We start from the raw sequence: 21,308 nt of genomic DNA, 5'->3' as shown, positions 1-21,308 counted from the left end.
TGTGAATAATTTATGTACGTGTAACAAAATAAAATCTTTTTGGACCATATGAAAGGCCACTTTAGACATTGCTTTAAAGCCACTTTTTACCATTCCATTTCTGGTTGTTAATAAGTGAAAAGTATTTTTAAAAAAGGACTTGTTAAGTGGTATAGGATTTAAGGATAGATATTCACAAACTTTTTTCATTTTCCAAGATTTTAAAGAGTTTTCTAAAAATACACCTGCTATGTTTAGCACATTGTTTTGAGTCTAGAGTAGAGCTCTAGACCTTGCTCTAGTTTAGGTATCCATAAACTAAAGTATAATAATGTATGTCAATGTATAAGAAAGCCCGTGTATGTCAGATAGGGGTGTTTTAAGGATCACAATTCGAGAAACATTGAGATAGGTGCTAGGGTAGTTATAGCACTCCCCAAACATTCTACAATGAGGTCAAGGAAAATGTTCACAGATACACATTATTTAATATTAATCTTAACATCCATTTGTGTTCAATAACAACTATATTTTAATAATAAAAAATATAGTAAAAAAACTAAATATAGCACCATGTATGAAAAATATGTCTTAGTCAAAATTTTACTTCGATTGGTTTACTTGTCCTTTGTAATAACCATTTTGGTGGAAAAAAAGAAAGATTTCCTGTTCAAAAATTCTAGAATCTGAGGTGCAAAAAGTATAGAAATAGAACACAGTGGTGGTGAGGCTACCAGGGAACACATGTTTTATAATTCCACACAACAGATTAATATATTTCTCTATACTTTATAAATTTAACATAATTCCTCTAAAATGTTTCAAAAAACATTGTATTTAAATGCTCTGATGATCAAGAAGAGAGCCACAAATTTCCATAATAATATTCTGCAAATACTATTTTCATTCATAAGCAAAATGGCTTTTTGCAAAAGAAAAAGGAGAAATGGCATATATAGGGAGTGGTGTTATCATTTGACACACTTCATTTCTGGCATTACAGATTACATAATCTTTCTCCACCTAGACAAACATACATTATTATAATGACATTTTTATTATTTTTATCTATCTATTTATTTTTATTTATTTTTTAAATTTATTTATGAGGGCATGCACCTGAATGGGGGGAGGGGCAGAAGCAGAGAGAGAAACTCAAGCAGACTCTGCACTGAGAGGGATCCTGACCCAGGGCTTGATCTTAAAACCCTGAGATCATGACATGAACCAAAACCAAGAGTGTGATGCTCAACCAACTAAGCGACCCATGCATTCCGGATTATTATTTAAATTAAGATGACCTAAACTTGAGAGAATTAAGAACATTCTGTCTTTCCAGGAGAAATGGAATGTATATACTGACGCAAGTTAGAACCTACTATATTTCAAATTTTATGACACAAAATTAAAACTATAATAAGGAATTATCAGGAAAACCTAAAATATATGATAGGCTAAAGTATTTAAGCATGAATTATTAAGACAATTATATCTGTGCTTTATTGCACTACTTTTTTTGAGACACAAACTTAATCTTATTTTTGTTACCATGGTGAAATCTTAAAAATGATTTTTCTGAATGCTTCTTTTGTTTTTTTTATTATATTTTTGGTTCTATTTTAGACCCTGAATGCTTTAATTGTCATCTCTTAGCAGTCGAGGGACTAAATTAAAGGAATTGTAGGTGAAAGAAGTGATAGTTTTTTCATGCTCTTGGATAGACATCAAAGGAAGAGAGCTTTATTTTATTCCCTATGATTTTCTTTACGTTTTGGGCACCAACAAGTATCATCAGAGAACAAAACTTCCAGTTCAAAATGAAGAAGAAAAAAAATGCTTCACTAGCAAAAAGTGGTCTCAAACTGAGGAAGGGTTTTAAAAAGGGCATTACTCGATCTCTGCACACAAAAACAGCTCTGAATGAAAGAAACTGTTTTCATTTTACAGAACTGTTTGCAATGAGAAGAATGCAATGTTTGCAGACAAGCATATGGCAAAAATCATACTGTTTCCTGCAGCTGTCAATCAAACAATTGTACCAAGGAAAAAGAGTGCCTTGAGGAACTCATAAACCAGTCAGTAGGTGAGTGAAGACACACACAGTTGACTCAGGTTTTAGATGCAGCTTTCCACCTTGAATGACCCCTTTAGGAATATGGGGAGTAAATAGAGGAATTCATGGTTTCACATATGTGAAACCTCTTTCCAGACACTGCCAGCCCAGCATTCTCATTGTTGCTATGAAGAATCGTATATGATTGTTTTTAGTAATATAAGGACATTCATCTCTTCAAGAATTTGGGTAGAATGTTTGAGGATAATTACTATTGTCCAGAGTTTTCTGTTTCTACTGTTGGACTCAAAGCAAATATACAAGAAACAGTAATAAAGGTGTATAAAGCTCTTAAGAGGTCATTAAGTTGATGTAAACACACCCATATGTATTTGAAGATATGAAGATATGAACTGTAATTATTTAGTGGTCACTGACAAGAGGCTGTGTTCCTCTGTACTGTTGCATTATTTTCATTTTAAATATAAATGTATAGAATCTTTTCTCCTTAGATGAATGGAATGAAATAAGTCCAATTGCTTACCTTATGCAGGTAAAATCTATATAGTAGCTCAGACACTGTCATTTCGGATAGCTCTATCCCATACACCAAGGAAATCTAACATCCTATTCAGCAGTGATATGTAAAGGACTTAAGAAGTGGCAGGGTACAGGCCATGAACAATCACAGTGTGGCATAGCTAATCACAGTGGTCCTGGCCACAGATAACCAGCAGGACCTTACCAGAGCTTCACCACACCAGGTGATGAGTCAACACTGGTCCTCTCGAGGTATCTATGAGTTCCCAAAGGCTCACTTTTCAATAGTCATCTCCAATTTTCTGCTTTTGCACCATGACTGCTTTCTATACTCTTTCATGGCTTTTCATTTACTTTTGCCAAAGCTGTATTAGTCAAAAAAACCAAAGCAAAAAATGAATTTATTAGGTCGCTATTAGTTTATAGAATCTATGGATCTATGGGTAATCTTGAGATCCAAAAACCAGAAACAGGAAGTAAAGTAACAGAAATCAGAGCTGCTGGTTAGTGGATGGCTCTGCTGCCATGCTACCAGGATGAAGTTTGAGTAGTCCCTAGATCTATTCATTGTTGGCTGAGGTTCCAGTGTCCTGGGCTAGAGCATTTCCTATGTAGGACCTCAGTTCATTGGAACTTGCATTATTACACCAGAAAGCCATTGGTTTAAAATTTCCTATTATATTATCCCACTGTTAAAAAGTCCTCAGACAATTTTTCCATTCCTCACTTTATAATCCTCCCTACTTGCTAGATTCCTCTCCCTACCAAGAAATCCTGTACATTTATTAAAAATTGTGAGCCTTATTGCAGTCCTTTCCTTTTACAGTTTTTCATTTCTCACCTCATGGATTTTCTTATAATATTCCTAAAACATACGTACATACATACATACTTAAACACATAAAGTAATTTTCTTCCCCCAAATGAACTTTCTTCTTTGCTAAATTGTGTTAGTTTTCCTCATCAGAAAATTAGATGCTCTACCTAGTGATAGTGTAGGGTTGTTATTTTCCCGGTGTCAGTGTCGGATGTTGGGACTGTGTGTCCTAAAAATACTTTCAATAGGAAATCATATAGCAGGGGGTGGGGGACATTGTTTTGTCAATTTTTCATAGTAATGGTCATTTATCCCTACTTCTGTTTATAAAACTAATAGTAAACTTCTTTAAACTATTTGTGTCAAGGAGTTTGCAAGCAATGAAAACATCTATATTTAAATATCTAAAATAATTTTTACATTATTAACATGTGGAAAATTAAAAACACAAGTTTGAGAACAATACAAATTATAAATATTTAATATTAAATATTGCATTTAAACACTTTATAATAAGAAAGTATTTATTAATTGCTTATCTGTATATGTTATTAAGCTAGGAGAAACTTAAAAACAAGTTAACTAATGTGTTCTGAGCCCAATTAGTCTGTGAATGATTAACCCACTTACTTTGAGCATGGTGCTAATAAGGCCCAGATCCCAGGTTTGATCTCCCCGTGGGCTGGCAAGTTTGGCTCTTTGCCATTGCCGCGTATTTCACTTCTAACTTTCATAAGGAATCTTACACATAGGTCAGCGGGCATAAGGACAAACAAGATACAGAGTATACATGCACATTTCCAAATTCATAAGCTCAATTGGAAAAACAAGACATGCACTCTTCTAGGGGAAGGCTGATAATCTTCATTCCCCAATAACACTTCCACTTTTTTTTTTTTAACACTTCCACTTCTAATAGTATTGCCATTGTTAAAAATGAACAAACCCAATTTACGTAGAATGCTTGATAGGGTGTAAACAGCACCTTCGTGGATGCTATAAGCATTAAAAGATACTTAAACTCTGTACATCTAACCATTTCATTTATATACTGATAGGACACTGAAAGGTAGAAGATAATTTGAAACATATACTTCAATAAGGGGACGCTAAAAACAGTTAATTACATATAATTTAGCTATTACCTCACTATTCAAATGATTTTTGTATATGAAGCTTAGTCATATTTGTTTGCTTCAGTTTCAATCCTTTTTTTTTTTTAGAGGAGTGCAGAGACTGTGGGGGAGGGGCAGAGGGAGAGAAAGACTCTTAAGCAGGCTCCATGCCCAGAGCAGAGCCTGACTCAGACCTTGATCTCACAACCCTGAGATCATGACCTGAACCGAACTCAAGAGTTGGAGGCTTAACCAGGTACCCTAGTTTCAATCTTTTTTGAAATTTGTGTAAAAGTCAAAAATAGTTCTGGCTGCACCTTCCTTGAGATACAACATTCTACAATTAGAATGGTTTTGTTCATTTTTAAACAATAAATCAATAAATGAATATGTGAATTAGAGTGTAAGAAGTATTTCAAAGGTTGAAAGCTAGTTGTCTTGATTTCTCTCTCTGTCAAATGAATTTTGTTGCATATGTGTGAGCCATTCTCAACTCTCTGTTATCTTCCATATCTTGCCTGAGGAAATTATGTGGGTCTTTAATGATAGTATTATAAAGATTAGTATGTTATTGCTTAAAATATATATTTTGGACATTAGGAGTTCTATAACCTATGCGGAGGTGAAAACAGGTATTTATCCAAATAACTCAGGTTAAAAATTAAAATCATTCCTGAGTTTTGAGGTATTAAGCTAGTTTTTAATTTTCTGAACCCCCCAAAAATGGTTTATTTCCTCTATCTTTAATTTCTATATTGGATATATTTTGGTAACTAATGGGAGGCTATAAATTTTGTTATTATTATGAATGCCTTACTAAGGCTATCTTTATATATAGTTCTGATTAATAAAAATTCATCTTTGAAAGATTTATTAAGCTTGACTAAGGAATTAGTATTCAGTTCAATGAAAAGTGACTCAAACCTGCTTTACATAGACTATTTTTAATGATTTCTTTCTAAAAGTAATATTCATTAAAAAGTAAAAATCTCATTTCTAAAATAATTATATACTTTTACAAAATATAGTGGCAATATGATTTAATTTTAATAAAGAGAAGGCTGGTATGGGCTATATGTAGGATCCAAGTTAAGCATTTGCTGTCTTCTACATTTTTTATGTTTCTTTTGATTATCAGGGAAAATTTATGAGATTGGAGATGCTATAGGGAGGTTTTTGTAGTGCAAAGTCCCCATAATCACAATTCAGGGATAAGATATTAAAGAAAGATAGAGGGACATTATGGAAATTAAAGGGTAATTCAACCATTTCTAATTTCAACTATCATTTTTTTAAGAGAGTGGGAGAGAGGAGGGAGAGAGGGAGAGAGAGAACCTGAAGCAGGTTCAATCTCAGGGCTCAATCTCACAGCTCTGAGATCATGGCCTGAGCTGAAATCAAGAGTTGGATGCTCAACCAACTGAAATCCCCCAGTTCATTTTGCACCCCTCAACCATTATTTTTAAAACATGGTTGGTTATAGTTACAGAAGTAGGAATTACATGAGGCCCTGGCCCCAGCACTTACTAGGCAGTTCAAAGTGGGCACTGTCTCATAAGAAAACACAGATATCTAACTTGCAAAATGAAGGCATTTTGACAAGTCTTTTCAGATTCCAGAGTACTAATAAAGGGTTTTTCTCTCTTCTGTTTTTTACTTTGAGACTTTGCAATAGTTCCTGGGCATATTTCTTGGAAGATTTTCATTTTCTTGCTTTATTTTTTGAAGACATGTTTAAAAAGTTAGGACACCAGCAAAACAACCTTTGAGAATATTAGATTGGTTAATCATTTCCCTCTCTCTTACGTGTTCAAAATAAAAATTATGAAGATAACACGGGGACTGGATTTCCTCTAAGAAGTCATAGTTTATTTAGAATGTGTCCCTTTGATCTCCCATTTATAGTCATCTAGTGTTCATTCTCTGAGTCCAACAGATCAATTCCAGTGGAAGCAGCGTTTTCACAGTAATGAGCTCAAAAAGCAAAACTGCCAGCCTAAGAGCAATTTATGTACTACATTTGCAGTTCTAAAGGAAGTTGAGGGTGAATATGTAACTTGCAAAAATATTTGTTGATATTTAATATCTATCATCAGGATTAAGTCAATAGCCACATGCAAAACCAAAAACAAACCAAAAAAAAACCTGCTGAAAAAACATCAGCACTTACTTCAAACTTTAGTAGTTCCATTGATTCCTTGATAGAAGGTGAAACATTTGCATTTATATATCACTCAGTAAAGCATGGCTTCACTTAAAACAATAGGCTGTTCTAAATTACACTCATATTTTATTCCAAGTTTTTTATGCATTTGTAAAAAGTGATGCGATAGTAGGCAATGAGTTGCCTTTATTAGCAAAAGAAGATTTTTAAACATTTAAAATATACCAATTTTGGGGTGTCTGGCTGGCTCAGTGGGTTAAGCCTCTGCCTTCAGCTAAGGTCATGATCTCAGGGTCTTGGGATTGAGCCCCTAATAGGGCTCTCTGCTCAGCGGGGAGCCTGCTTCCCCCTCTCTCTCTGCCTGCCTCTCTGCCTACTTGTGATCTCTCTCTCTGTCAAATAAATGGGTAAAATCTTTTAAAAAAATACCAATTTAATATTATCATATGATGCTTCAACTAGAGAAAAACATTTATTTCCAGTAATTGTTTGATGTTTTAATCCAAGCTACTAAATCAAATTTTTGAAAATTTGAATGGTATATTAAGTTGAGTTAGGGATTCACCATTGAAAATTAAATTTTTATTTGCAGTGATAAGAATATTAATTTCCTGAGAGCACAGCATCATGGCGCAAACATTACTCTTGCTGAATTAGGAAAGCATTGGAATACAAATGTACTTGGAATTGGCAGTGATTCACACAAAACTCATAATTTTGTCATGCAAACTGCAGTACTCTAGCAATCTAAATATAAATATAAGAAGGTTGTTGAAATTTGCAAACATTTCTATATATGCACAGTGAATAAACTACAAAAATACGGTGACAAAGCTGTTATTAATACAAAAAATGCCCGTGCCACAGCAGTAGATGCCACTTGTCTTTGCTAGTTATTGTCAATTAAATTTTGGAAGTGGTTTTGCATTGTAATTATTGGAAAGAAAGCCTTCAAAAAGAAAGATATTAAAATATTCTTTAAGGGATGCCTGGGTGGTTTAGTCAGTTATGTGGCTGCCTTCAGCTCAGGTCATGTTCTCAGGGTCCTAGGAATCTAGTCCCCCATCAGATTCTTGCTCAGTATGGAGTCTGCTTCTCCCTCTGCCTGCCTCTCCCACTTGTGCTCTCCTCCGCTCTCTCTCTAGCAAATAAATAAATAAAATCTTTAAGAAAAGTATTCCTTTAAAAAATAAGAAAAAAGATGAACAAATTAATCTATGAGAGGTTGAAGAGTTTACAAGTTTGAAATTTTATTATTGTGATTTGGAATATGTCATGTTGTGGGAAGAATCTCTCAATGGATTTCTTGTATCCATTAATTAAGTTTATATTCTATACTAGTAAATGGAATGGAATTCTGATTTCCAGCATCTATATTTGCTAAAACATTCCAAATAATAATAGACTTTAAAAACATATTTTATAAATTTTGACTCATAAAAATATTTGTTGAAAAAATATACTCAAAATGGAGATAAAAATGGTGAGACAAAGAATTTATACATTTTAATAAAAAATTGGAATTGAGAATCTTCTTCATTTAATATCTTTTTAATTTTTCTTTCATTGTGGTCAATAATTTATCAATTGCATATAACACCCAGTGCTCATCACATCCCATGCTTTCTTCAATACAAATTATCCAGTAACTCCACCCCACCACTGACCTTCTCCATTTAATATTATTTCCTCTGAGGTTTTTGGGTGTTTCAACATCTGTTGGGATACCTTACTCAATTAACAATATTATGACCTGAATAGGCAGTCATATGAAAAAAAAATCTGTTGAGAGACTTTGAATATGCAGTCTCTGAATAGGCAGCCATATGAAAAGGATATCATAGGGAATATAATCAATAATATTGTAATAAAAGCTATTATGACCAGCAGAAAAAAGATCAACTGAAGGCATCTTTAATTTTTTTTATTTATTATTTTTTATAAACATATAATATATTTTTATCCCCAGGGGTACAGGTCTGTGAATCGCCAGGTTTACACACTTCACAGCACTCACCATAGCACATACCCTCCCCAATGTCCATAACCCCACCCCCCTTCTCCCAACACCCCTCCCCCCAGCAATCCTCAGTTTGTTTTGTGAGATTAAGAGTCACTTATGGTTTGTCTCCCTCCCAATCCCATCTTGTTTCATTTATTCTTCTCCTACTCCCTTAACCCCCCATGTTGCATCTCCACTTCCTCATATCAGGGAGATCATATGATAGTTGTCTTTCTCCAATTGACTTATTTCGCTAAGCATGATACCCTCTAGTTCCATCCACGACGTCACAAATGGCAAGATTTCATTTCTTTTGATGGCTGCTTAGTATTCCATTGTGTATATATATCACATCTTCTTTATCCATTCATCTGTTGATGGACATCTAGGTTCTTTCCATAGTTTGGCTATTGTAGACATTGCTGCTATAAACATTCGGGTGCACATGCCCCTTCGGATCACTATGTTTGTATCTTTAGGGTAAATACCCAGTAGTGCAATTGCTGGGTCATAAGGTAGTTCTATTTTCAACATTTTGAGGAACCTCCATGCTGTTTTCCAGAGTGGTTGCATCAGCTTGCATTCCCACCAACAGTGTAGGAGGGTTCCCCTTTCTCCGCATCCTTGCCAGCATCTGTCATTTCCTGACTTGTTAATTTTAGCCAATCTGACTGGTATGACGTGATATCTCATTGTGGTTTTGATTTGTATTTCCCTGATGCCCAGTGAAGTGGAGCACTTTTTCATGTGTCTGTTGGCCATCTGGATGTCTTCTTTGCAGAAATGTCTGTTCATGTCTTCTGCCCATTTCTTGATTGGATTCTTTGTTCTTTGGGTGTTGAGTTTGCTAAGTTCTTTATAGATTTTGGACACTAGCCCTTTATCTGATATGTCGTTTGCAAATATCTTCTCCCATTCTGTCAGGTGTCTTTAGGTTTTGTTAACTGTTTCCTTTGCTGTGCAAAAGCTTTTGATCTTGTTAAAATCTCAATAGTTCATTTTTGCCCTTGCTTCACTTGACTTTGGTGATGTTCCTAGGAAGATGTTGCTGTGGCTGAGGTCGAAGAGGTTGCTGCCTGTGTTATCCTCAAGGATTTTGATGGATTCCTTTCTCACATTGAGGTCCTTCATCCATTTTGAGTCTATTTTCATGTGTGGTGTAAGGAAATGGTCCAGTTTCATTTTTCTGCATGCGGCTGTCCAATTTTCCCAACACCATTTATTGAAGAGGCTGTCTTTTTTCCATTGGACATTCTTTCCTGCTTTGTTGAAGATTAGTTGACCATAGAGTTGAGGGTCTATTTCTGGGCTCTCTATTCTGTTCCATTGATCTATGTGTCTGTTTTTGTGCCAGTACCATGCTGTCTTGATGATGACAGCTTTGTAATAGAGCTTCAAGTCCAGAATTGTGATGCCACCAACTTTGGCTTTCTTTTTCAATATTCCTTTGGCTATTCGCGGTCTTTTCTGGTTCCATATAAATTTTAGGATTATTTGTTCCATTTCTTTGAAAAAAAATGGATGGTATTTTGATAGGGATTGCATTAAATGTGTAGATTGCTTTAGGTAGCGTAGACATTTTCACAATATTTATTCTTCCAGTCCAGGAGCATGGAACATTTTTCCATTTGTGTCTTCCTCAATTTCTTTCATGAGTACTTTATTGTTTTCTGAGTATAGATTCTTAGCCTCTTTGGTTAGGTTTATTGCTAGGTATCTTATAGTTTTGGGTGCAATTATAAATGGAATAGACTCCTTAATTTCTCTTTCTTCTGTCTTGTTGTTGGTGTAGAGAAATGCAACTGATTTCTGTGTATTGATTTTATATCCTGACACTTTACTGAATTCCTGTACAAGTTCTAGCAGTTTTGGAGTGGAGTCTTTTGGGTTTTCCACATATAGTATCATATCATCTGTGAAGAGTGATAGTTTGAATTTTTCTTTGCCGATTTGGATGCCTTTAATTTCCTTTTGTTGTCTGATTGCTGAGACTAGGACTTCTAGTACTATGTTGAATAGCAGTGGTGATAATGGACATCCCTGCCATGTTTCTAACCTTAGCGGAAAAACTTTCAGTTTTTCTGCATTGAGAATGATATTTGCGGTGGGTTTTTCATAGATGGCTTTGATAATATTGAGGTATGTGCCCTCTATCCCTACACTTTGAAGAGTTTTGATCAGGAAGGGATGCTGTACTTTGTCAAATGCTTTTTCAGCATCTATTGAGAGTATCATATGGTTCTTATTCTTTCTTTTATTAACGTGTTGTATCACATTGATTGATTTGCGGATGTTGAACCAACCTTGTAGCCCTGGAATAAATCCCACTTGGTTGTGGTGAATAATCCTTTTAATGTACTGTTGAATCCTATTGGCTAGTATTTTGGTGAGAATTTTTGCATCTGTGTTCATCAAGGATATTGGTCTGTAGTTCTCTTTTTTGATGGGATCCTTGTCTGGTTTTGGGATCAAGGTGATGCTGGCCTCAGTTTCAGGAGAATAGGAATTAGTTCTTCTCTAAATGTTTGGTAGAATTCCCCCGGGAAGCCATCTGGCCCTGGACTTTCGTTTGTTTGGAGATTTTTGATGACTGTTTCAATGTTCTTACTGGTTATGGGTCTGTTCAGGCTTTCTATTTCTTCCTGGTTCAGTTGCGGTAGTTTATATGTCTCCAGGAATGCATCCATTTCTTCCAGATTGTCAAATTTGTTGGCGGAGTTGCTCATAGTATGTTCTTATAATTGTCTGTATTTCTTTGGTGTTAGTTGTGATCTCTCTTCTTTCACTCATCATTTTATTTATTTGGGTCCTTTCTCTTTTCTTTTTGATAAGTCTCGCCAGGGGTTCATCAATCTCATTAATTCTTTCAAAGAACCAGCTCCTAGTTTCGTTGATTTGTTCAACTGTTTTTTTTTTTTTTTGGTTTCTATTTCATTGATTTCTGCTCTGATCTTTATGATTTCTCTTCTCCTGCTGGGTTTAGGGTTTCTTTCTTGTTCTTTCTCCAACTCCTTTAGGTGTAGGGTTAGGTTGTATACCTGAGACCTTTCTTGTTTCTTGAGAAAGGCTTGTACCGCTATGTATTTTCCACTCAGGACTGCCTTTGTTGTGTCCCACAGATTTTGAACCATTGTGTTTTCATTATCATTTGTTTCCATGAATTTTTTCAATTCTTCTTTAATTTCCTGGTTGACCCATTCATTCTTTAGAAGGATGCTGTTTAGTCTCCATGTATTTGGGTTCTTTCCAAATTTCCTCTTGTGATTGAGTTCTAGCTTCAGAGCATTCTGGTCTGAAAATATGCAGGGAATGATCCCAATCTTTTGATACCGGTTGAGACCTGATTTAGGACCGAGGATGTGATCTATTCTGGAGAATGTTCCATGTGCATTAGAGAAGAATGTGTATTCTGTTGCTTTGGGGTGAAATGTTCTGAATATATCTGTGATGTCCATTTGGTCCAGTGTGTCATTTAAGGCCTTTATTTCCTTGTTGATCTTTTGCTTGGATGATCTGTCCATTTCAGTGAGGGGAGTGTTAAAGTCCCCTACTATTATTGTATTATTGTTGATGTGTTTCTTTGATTTTGTTATTAATTGGTTTATAGAGTTGGCTGCTCCCATGTTAGGGGCATAGATATTTAGATCTTCTTGTTGGACAGATCCTTTGAGTATGATATAGTGTCCTTCCTCATCTATTATTATAGCCTTTGGCTTAAAATCTAATTGATCTGATATAAGGATTGCCACTCCTGCTCTCTTCTGATGCCCATTAGCATGGTAAATTTTTTTCTACACCCTCACTTTAAATCTGGAGGTGTCTTTGGGTTTAAAATGAGTTTCTGGGGGCGCCTGGGTGGATCAGTGGTTAAAGCTTCTGCCTTCGGCTCAGGTCATGATCTCAGAGTCCTGGGATCGAGTCCTGCATTGGGCTCTCTGCTCAGCAGGGAGCCTGCCTCCTCCTCCTCTCTCTTTCTCTGCCTGCCTCTCTGCCTACTTGTGATCTGTCTGTCAAATAAATTAAAAAAAATCTTTAAAATAAAATGAGTTTCTTGTAGTCAACATATAGATGGGTTTTGTTTTTTTATCCATTCTGTTACCCTGTGTCTTTTGATTGGGGCATTTAGCTCATTAACATTCAGGGTAACTATTGAGAGATATGAATTTAGTGCCATTGTATTGCCTGTAAGGTGACTGTTACTGTATATTGTCTCTGTTCCTTTCTGATCTACTACTTTTAGGCTCTCTCTTTGCTTAGAGGACCCCTTTCAATATTTCTTGTAGAGCTGGTTTGGTGTTTGCAAATTCTTTCAGTTTTTGTTTGTCCTGGATTCTTTTAATCTCTCCTTCTATTTTCAATGATAGCCTAGCTGGATATAGTATTCTTGGCTGCACGTTTTTCTCATTTAGTGCTCTGAATATATCATGCCAGCTCTTTCTGGCCTGCCAGGTCTCTGTGGATAAGTCTGCTGCCAATCTAATATTTTTACCATTGTATGTTACAGACTTCTTCTCCAGGGCTGCTTTCAGGATTTTCTCTTTGTCACTAAGACTTGTAAATTTTACTATTAGGTGACGGGGTGTGGACCTATTCTTATTGATTTTGAGGGGGGTTCTCTGCACCTCCTGGATTTTGATGCTTGTTCCCTTTGCCATATTAGGGAAATTCTCTCCAATAATTCTCTCCAATATGCCTTCTGCTCCCGTTTCTCTTTCTTCTTCTTCTGGAATCCCAATTATTCTAATGTTGTTTCGTCTTATGGTGTCACTTATCTCTCAAATTTTCCCCTCATGGTCCAGTAGCTGTTTGTCCCTCTTTTGCTCAACTTCTTTATTCTCTGTCATTTGGTCTTCTATATTGCTAATTCTTTCTTCTGCCTCATTTATCGTAGCAGTGAGAACCTCCATTTTTGATTGCACCTCATCAATAGCTTTTTTTTTATTTCAACTTGGTTAAATTTTAGTTCTTTTATTTCTCCAGAAAGGGCTTTTATATCTCCTGAGAGGGTTTCTCTAATATCTTCCATGCCTTTTTCAAGCCTGGCTAGAACCTTGAGAATCATCATTCTGAACTCTAGATCTGACATATTACCAATGTCTGTATTGATTAGGTCCCTAGCCTTCAGTACTGCCTCTTGTTCTTTTTTTTTTGTGGTGAATTTTTCCGCCTTGTCATTTTGTCCAGATAAGAGTATATGAAGGAGCAAGTAAAATTCTAAAAGGGTGGCAACAACCCCAGGAAAATATGCTTTAACCAAATCAGAAGAGATCCCAAATCTCGAGGGGGAAGAAAGGGGATAAAAAGAGGTTCAGAAAGAAAGAAAAAAAAAAGAAAGAAAGAAAGAAAAGAAACAATTAAAAAAAGAAAACAAATAAAGAAAAAATATAAAAAAGAAAAAAAAATATATATATTAGATAAACTAATTAAAAAACATTAAAAAAAGAAAAGGGTAAAAGTTAAAAAAATTTAGCAGAAGAAGAGTGAAACAAAAATTGAAAAAGAAAAAAAAAATTAAATTAACTGCAAGACTAAAGAATCATGGGCAGAAAGCCATGAGATCCGTGCTTTGCTTTCTCGTCATCTGGAATTCCGCTGTTCTCCTTGGTATTGAAACTGCACTCCTTGGTAGGTGAACTTGGTCCTGGCTGGATTTCTTGTTGATCTTCTGGGGGAGGGGCCTGTTGTAGTGATTCTCAAGTGTCTTTGCCCCAGGCGGAGTTGCACCGCCCTTACCAGGGGCCGGGCTGAGCAATCCACTCGGGTTTGCTTTCGGGAGCTTTTGTTCCCTGAGCCCTTTCCGTAGAGTTCCCGAGGACGGGAATGAAAATGGTGGCCTCCCAGTCTCTGGCCCGGAGGAGCCGAGAGCTCGGGGCCCCACTCCTCAGTGCGCCCTCAGAGAACAGCGCGCATTTACTCCCATCTCCCTGGCCTCCGGCCACGCTCCGAGCTCACCGAACCCGTAACCAGTTCAAGGTAACCCCAAGCTGAAAGCTCACTCCTCAGCTCTGTCTCTGTAGCCGGCTTCCCTGTTCTAATACTTGCAAGCTCTGTGACACTCAAAGACCCCCGATCCTTCTGTGACCCTGCGGGACCTGAGGCCACGCTGACCCCACGTGGGCTTCACCCTGGTTTAGCCTCTGGAGCGATGTCCCTCAGCGGAACAGACTTTTAAAAGTCCTGCTTTTGTGCTCTGTTGCTCCGCCGCTTGCTGGGAGCCGGCCCCTCCCCCCGCGGTCTATCTTCCCATCACTTTGGATTCACTTCTCTGCCAGTCCTACCTTTCAGAAAGTGTTGATTTTCTGTTTTCTAGAATTGCTGTTCTTCTCTTCAATCTCCCGTTGGATTTGTAGGTGTTTGCAATCTTTAGATAAGCTATCTAGCTGATCTCCTGCTACCTAAAATAGTCTCAGCCTGCTACTTCTCTGCCATCTTGACTTCTTCCCTTATCTTTAATTTTTTTAAACATAAAATAAAAGTTTGAAGATTACATGAGTTTTATAAAAATGTAAAAATAACTAAAGCATATTTTAAAAATATACTCCCAGATATATATCAGTTCTATTTTATTAAAGACATTTGATTTATACATAAGTAACATATATAAATATATATAAAATTATATATCATATGTATAATAAACACATACATCCAGAATAATGATTCTGCAATTCTGCTTATGGTATTTTTTAAATTAATGTTCAATTAAGCAATAAAAATGAACCAATTTTTCAAAATTTAATGTAGGCAATTTTATTTTTGAAATAACTTTATCGTTGAAAATAGTTTGTGAAAACAACTATTTGCAGATCCATAGTAAAGTAAAACATGTCATCATTATATAACTATTTAATAAAATTGCATGATTTTAATTATTTTTAAAAGATTTTTTGCACTTATTTGAAAAAGAGAGAGAGAATGAGTGAGAGAGAGGGAGAAGTAAACCCCTGCTGAGCGGGGAACCCCGACTGAGGGCTCGATTGTAAGACCCTGAGATCATGACCTGAGCTGAAAGCAGCCACTTAACAAACTGAGCCACCAAGGTCTCCCTGATTTTAATTATGTTAACATACTCTTTCTCATTCAAAAATGTCCTGACTTGGATGGTACATTATGTAATCACAATATTCTTTTTTTTTTTTAATCAAATGTATTATTTGCTTCAAGGGTAAAGGTCTGTGAATCATTAGTCTTACACAATTCACAGCCACTCACCATAGCACATACCCTTCCCAGTGTCCATAAGCTAGCCATCAGATCCTTTACCCCTACCTGTTAGAAATCCTCAGTTTGTTTCCTGAGATTAAGAGTCTCATGGTTCGTCTCTCTCTCCAGTCCCATCCGTTTCATTTTTTCCCTCCCTACCTTCCATGACCCCCGTCCTGCGTCTTAAATTCCTCATATCAGAGAGATCATATAGTTGTCTTTCTCCAGTTGACTTATTTCACTTAACATAATACCCTCTAGTTCCATCCACGTCATTGCAAATGGAAAGATTTCATTTTTGATGGCTACATAGTATTCCATTGTGTGTGTATGTGTGTGTGTGTGTGTGTGTGTGTGTGTCCATCCCATCTTCTTTATCCATTCATCTGTTGATGGATATCTAGGTTCTTTCCATAGTTTGGCTATTGTGAACATTGCTGCTATAAACATTTGGGTGTGCGTGCCCCTTTGGATCACTACGTTTGTATCTTTAGGCTAAATACCCAGTAGTCATCACTTCCTCCATCAGGTCTAAATTACGAACCAAGGTACCTGATGGAATATTTGAAATAATATTTTTTCACAAAGTGTAATAATCAAACTGTGAGCACTACACAATTTTAGATAGAGAAGGAAAGACTGCGTAGAGTATCCCAGACAAAGCAAAGTTAATAAAGAAGGAGAGCAAAAATTTAGAATCAGCCTAAAAAATATTGTCAAAAATGTGAGGGAGCATATGTATAAAACTAAGAAAGAAGTAGTCATGAAGAAAGGCCAACTGTAAATATAGCCTCTGAGAAATATTGCAGTTGATACAAATCTAGTGGATGGATTGAAGAATAGTCTGCATAGAGCTCAACATAAATTTAAGCATTAGAATATTGGGTTAATATCTTTCAGAGACCATTGGGAAGCCGCAAAGAGAAATATTAAGGAAAGTAAAAAACATATGGGTGATAAAACAGAAATGTTGTGATCTCTAAATTAAGAGACCTCACACAAAAGTAAGAGTAGAAAGAAAGAGGGGTGCCTAGGTGGTTTAGTCAGTTCAGCATCTGCCTTGAGGTCACTCAGGTCATGGTCTCAGGATCCTGGGGTGGAGCCAGTCAGCATTGGGTTCCCTGCTTAGTGGGGATCCTGCTTCTCCCTCTCCCTCTGCCTCTCCACCCTGCTCATGCCCCTCTTTCTCTCCCTGAAATACATAAAAATTTTTTGAAAAAAAAAAAGAGCAGAAAATAAAATATTTAAGGAAATAGACTCATGGAACATTGACTCAGAATTTCTCCTAGTTAAGGAAAAGTGAATTCAGATTGAAAGGTTTCCAGTGCTGCCATACAAAACAGATTCTAAAATTTCTACATATAGATACATTATGTTATAACTAAAGATTTAAAAGATAAAATCTTCCTGAAGGAAAAAGCCAACCATCCATAAAAAAACAAGATACAGATTTATTTCAACTTTCTCATTAGCAATAGCTGAGTGAGTAGGAGAATAAGTAATATTTTTATAGGGCTGAAGGAAAAGAAACTCAAGTCAAGATAATTTTTTTATCCCACACAACTGCCATTTAGAAGTGAAGACACAAAAAGAATTTAAGCATACAGAGTTTCAGAAATTTTAAACTCATATAAAGACTCTCTTGGCAAATCTTGGAAGATGTAGTCCAGTAAGAAAAATAAGTCCAGAATTCTTCAAGATAAATGGATATGTGAGATATGCCAGGTGTCTAGTTTCCAACACTATTCTATCTTGAAATACATCAAATGCAATGTCTTTCCACAACTAAAACCTGACTGACACATGGGTCAAAAAACAAAAAATTCAAAACAATAGATCCAGATGACATAATGATGAAAAGATGAAAAATATGTTATTTTTCATAATATGAGAAAAGTATTAATCTTGCAATGCTTTTTCAAAATTACTAAGGAAAGCTTTATAGAACTTGGATGAAGAAAATGATCTGTGCAGTCAAAAATATTTCTTTCCTATAATGATAGATGGAGTCAGTAAAAGCTAAGCAAAAATATTTAAAAGTTAATCACCAAGGATAGCTGTAAAGATGGCCTATGGTCTGTACAATAAAAAACTATCAAAGGTAATTTGTGTAAAGAGAAATTTATGAAGCACTTTAGATTTTAATGAAAACAAACCTACTACATGTCAAAATTTGACAACTAAAATCAAAACAATACTTATGGGGAAATTTATAATTGTAAATATGTGTATTAAAATAAGAGTAAGAGACACCAATAACTGGGTGATCCTACTGGAATAAAATAGAAGAAAATTTTAAAAAATAAAGGTAGACATAAGTGAATAAATACATTAAAAACATAAATAAATTAAAATTAGAGAAACTATTTTACAGATTAAAAACCAGACATTGGAGGCACCTGGGTGGCTCAGTGGATTAAGCCTCTGTCTTCAGCTCAGGTCATGATCTCACAGTCCTGGGATCGAGCCCCACATCGGGCTCTCTGCTCGGCATGGAGCCTGCTTCTCCCTCTCTCTCTGCCTGCTGCTCTGCCTACTTGTGATCTCTCTCTCTCTGTCAAATAAATAACTAAATTCTTTACAACAACAACAACAACAAAAACAGACATTGACAAGAAATAGAGTAGGGAGAGAAAAATAAAATTATTTAGAATTACAGTATGAACTTAATCTTGTTTCTACTTTCTTATAGAAAGTATTCATGTAGAAATACATTGTCGAATATATTTTCATAAGTATGTATACATATATAATTTCAAAGACACAACAGAGATTAAAACAAAAATAATATATAAAATTGATTAGTTATACAGTTGAAAAAAGCATAAATAGATACATTCCAAAAGGAATATAAAATGAAAATTGACATAAGAAAAAAAAAGAGAACACCAAAAGCTATTAACATAATTAAAATAGAAATAGAAGGTTGAAATATGCAATTATTAAGCTTGAGTTAATAAATATGAAGAATGATTTTGATATAATTTTTATTTTAATTCATTTATTTCTACATTTCTTAGTTGCAGAAAACAGAAATTGACCCAGCATTTAAAAGTACTTGTTATATTAAGCTTCCTTCCATGGATCAATGGAATTTATTATTTTTGGTGAAGACTGGGCTAATCAAAAAGGGTAACAGCTCAGTATTTTCCCCATTCACAGCTCATTGTTTCACACTTGTTTTTATTACTTGTGGTCCACTGTGCTGATTCACCCTTATCCTGTGGTTAAGTATGACCATTTCTAAATTTGTCCTAAAATGTTTGCACAAAGGCAAATTTGTCCCACCTGGTATTTGTGGTCTTTGTTTTTCTTCCACATGATTTACCTTGTGCTTATATTTTCTGAACTTAACCCTGTTTGTACTTGTTCCCTTCTCTAACATGTACTCATAGAGAAATGTTAGGCACAAGCCATGATAGTTCTTAGAGTTTACCTACAGAAATATGAGATCAAATATTCTTTAAATATAACTTAATTATTAACCAGCATCTCTAGGGACAATAAATATTATGCAAGATTCTCTGGTAAATGACATTTTTGTCAAATGTTAGGATCCCAAGAGAAATGTATCAAATTATGAAATTATAGAACAGTTTTAAATATGACGAATGTGTCCTGCAAGCATAGCTTCTGTACTGCTTAATTGTTCTGTTAATTGCAGGTTAAAGACTATAGTAAAGTATATGAAATTCTCTTTCCAACATTGAACACTAAATACATGAGGGATGTGGTGGTGTTGTGAACTGGCCCTTTTTTCCCCTGAAGTTCGTCCCTGTATTATTAACTTGGAATTCTCATCTTAAAATAAATACATATTTTTTGACAATGACTATAGAAGGAGTATCTCCAGAATTTTGCTGTTCTAATGCCCATATGTGTCTTTCTTTCCCCTTCCCTTCCAGTCCTTTCCCTTCCCTTTCCTGTCTTTTCTTTTTCTTGAGACCATGCTTTTTGTTTCTAATGGATCCGTTATTTAGAACACCAACTTGTGAAGGATAAACTCCATTTGTGAGAGAAATCACAGAGTGGGGGGTAGCATTGAAGCTGAGGAACAACTTGGATTGTGGGATGAATTTCAAGTCCACAGCTTTCTGACTAACTTTGCACTGCTCTGTAATCTCCTTTCTCTCTTTCCCTGTGACAAAGACCTCACCCTCCTGGCATCTGGGTGTACTCAGCTTCTTCTTCTTGAAGTAAGTATCAGTGAGATGTTTCAAGATTTTAATATTGCCAATATTGATTTTGGTGCAAGTGGCAATCACAGATTTCTGGTGTGTTCTACACAGAGAAACTCAATTGAGGGCCAGAGATCCAGTTGCAAGTAACAAGCCACTGTTCAGCTGCTTCAGGAAAAGCACCCTCTTGCCTCTTTGGCTCCCAGTGAGGATGATCAAGATGGTGCCAGGAGTGATGCTAGCTCACAGTTTTCTCACCTTCTGACTTACAGCCCCCCCACCTCCCACCGCACCATGGCTCAATGTCTTCTGAGGCTCACCTTCAGTAGGGTAATACCCAGAAATTTTCCAAAATGTAACCACTTGGGTACCACCATTCTTGTAACCAATAACCGTTTTCCTGACGGTAGCCAGAAATCTTCTCCTTTTGCTTTTCAACCCGTTTTAGCTGCTCAGTATTTCCTCTTGTACAAGGTCTCTGTGGCATACAAGGCCAATCAGGAATATCTTCCACTTCCTTCTGACTAGGACATGGTTTCGGCTGCCATGGGTTTTCCCCATCTTCTGCATTGTAGAGTTGAGGTTACTCTTCTCCACCTTGCCACCAGCATCAGTTATCTTGGCTTAAGGTTTCTTCTTATTAATATCTGACGTCTCAACTTTTTCACACACCATCCTGCAAGATGGAAAAGAACTTTAGACCATGATTTTTAACTGGTCAGCACTACAGGAGTCTCTGCAAGATCTGGACTAGTGATGATTGAAGAGAGTAAATGTTTGGATGGGAGAGCCCCTGCACCAAAGACCAACCTCTTTACAGGTTGGTCTATATGTACTTTACCAATATCTTATTAGTAAACCACCTTCAAACCCTAAAATGTATGGATTTAATTTAATTAACTTCAGTTTTTATACAGAAGTACTTCACAGTGAAACAGGACACTCCATGGGTAAACATAAGTACACTTGTCATTAGATCAATCAGCACCTGCTGTTACAGATAGCTTCATGGCCAAAAAATTAATTAATCAATTAAATTTGAATATAGGATGCCTTCATCTTTCTGCACATTTCCATGCTTAGAATGTCAAGCATGAATGTGAATTCCAAAGGAAGTGCTGTTGTATATTTCTTTGCAGAGAAGCAAAAGCTGCTTTTCCCATTCCTACTATAAGCTGATTTGAACATCATTTCCAATAAATGTGTCAATTTGGTGAATGGTGTGAGCCAAGGTCTGCTGATTTCAAAGCCAGCTGA

At 35.9% G+C, this 21,308-nt stretch overlaps 1 pseudogene; it reads right to left on the bottom strand.

Annotated features, from left to right (window-relative positions):
- The window catches only part of LOC116868905, a 32,395-nt pseudogene extending 11,669 nt beyond the window's left edge, over positions 1-20,726 (bottom strand).
- Between the last annotated feature and the right edge of the window lie 582 nt (positions 20,727-21,308).

The sequence above is a fragment of the Lontra canadensis genome, unplaced genomic scaffold, assembly GCF_010015895.1.
Source record: "Lontra canadensis isolate GAN:19392208 unplaced genomic scaffold, GSC_riverotter_1.0 scaffold1, whole genome shotgun sequence".
Lineage (NCBI taxonomy): Eukaryota > Metazoa > Chordata > Mammalia > Carnivora > Mustelidae > Lontra > Lontra canadensis.
The sequence above is the reverse complement of the archived record's forward strand: the minus strand, read 5'-3'. Positions and strand labels throughout refer to the sequence as shown.